We start from the raw sequence: 1,745 nt of genomic DNA, 5'->3' as shown, positions 1-1,745 counted from the left end.
TTCTTAGGTTGCAGTAAAACTGAAGGCTAAAACTTAAAAGTTGCTGAGAGGGGTTAGATTCGTAAGCCACCTCATCAACTTTAATTATCTTTTCATCTACAAAGATGAAAAATGGGGAAGCTTAACATTGAAAAAAGTACATCTTCTAAGGACAATATAGAGTTTTTAAACTTAAATTTTAATGAAATCATGTACACTGTAATGAAAGACTTAGAATAAATACTGGAGTGTAGACCAAGATTAAGTGTTTTGAAATTTCTGATTTTTAGTTGTTTTTCCCTACTGCTTTGGAAATAATGTTGAAACCAAACTATTAATTTTAAGACTTTTGGTATTCATGGTTTAATTTTATTTTATTATTTTTATATTAATCATTGGATTTGAACTATGTAATAAAGATACATTCTTCACTCATAACGAGCTCAAGCTTTTTATTTTACTAGTTACTTTTTAAATACCCCAAATTTATGGGATGCAGCAAGAACAGTTCTAAGAGGGAAAGTTCATAGCCATAGAGACTTAGCTCAAGATATGGTAAAAATCCCAAATAAGCGATCTAACTTTACACCTAAAGAAATGAGAAAAAAAGAACAAGCAAAACCCAAAATAAACAAAGGAAAGAGATAATTAAAGTTAGAGTGGAAATAAACAAAATAGAAAATTTTTAAAAGATTATAAATGAAAGAGAAGAATTGATAACTGACACTACAGAAATACAAAGAATCATTAAAGAATGCTACAAACAATTGTATGCCAAAAAATTCCACTATCTAGAAGAAACAGATCAATTTCTAGAAGCACATAACTTTACAAGACTGAACAAGGAAGAAATACAAAATCTAAGCAGGTCAATTACTAGCAAAAAATTGAATCAGTAATCAAAAAAGTCTCAAAAAAATAAAAAGTCCAGGATGAGTTGACTTCGCAGGTAAAGTCTACCAAATATTTAATAAAGAAGTAATACCTATTTTTCTTAAACTGTTTCAAAACAAGAGGAATGAATGCTTCCAAATTAATTACATGAGGCCGGTTTACTCTGATACCAAAACCAGAGAAAAACATACAAATTAAAAGAAAATTACAGTCCAATATGCTTGATGAACATGTAGGCTGAAATTCTCAACAAAATATTAGAAAACCAAATCCAACAATAAATAAAAAAGATTATACTCCATGACAAACTGGATTTATACCAGGGATACAAGGATGGTTCAACTTCTGTAAATCAATCAACATGATATATCACATTAACAAAATAAAAAATAAAAATTATATTATTGTCTCAACAGATGAAGAGAAAGCAATTGACAAAATTCAACATCTTTTTATGATAAAAACTCTCAACAAAGTCATTATAGAAAGAACAAACCTCAACATAATAAAGGCTATATATAACAAACATACTCAATGGTGAAAACCTGAAAGTTTTCCTCTACGGTCAGGAACAAGACAAAAATGCCCCCTATCACTGCTATTTAACACAGAAGTCCTAGCCACGGGAATCAGACAAGAAGAGGAAATAAAAGGCATCCATACTGGACAGGAAGAAGTAAAATTCTCAGTATATGCAGATGACATGATTCTATATATTTATAAAACCATAAACACGCCACCAAAAAATTATTAGAACTAATAAATGAATTCAGCAGCTTCAGGATACAAAATCAATATAGAAAAATCTGTTGCTTTTCTATACAACAGTAACAAATGATAAGAAGGAGAAATTAAGAAAACAATCCTATTTA

The sequence above is a fragment of the Pteropus vampyrus genome, unplaced genomic scaffold (genome assembly GCF_000151845.1).
Source record: "Pteropus vampyrus isolate Shadow unplaced genomic scaffold, Pvam_2.0 Scaffold706, whole genome shotgun sequence".
Taxonomy (NCBI): domain Eukaryota; kingdom Metazoa; phylum Chordata; class Mammalia; order Chiroptera; family Pteropodidae; genus Pteropus; species Pteropus vampyrus.
The sequence above is the reverse complement of the archived record's forward strand: the minus strand, read 5'-3'. Positions refer to the sequence as shown.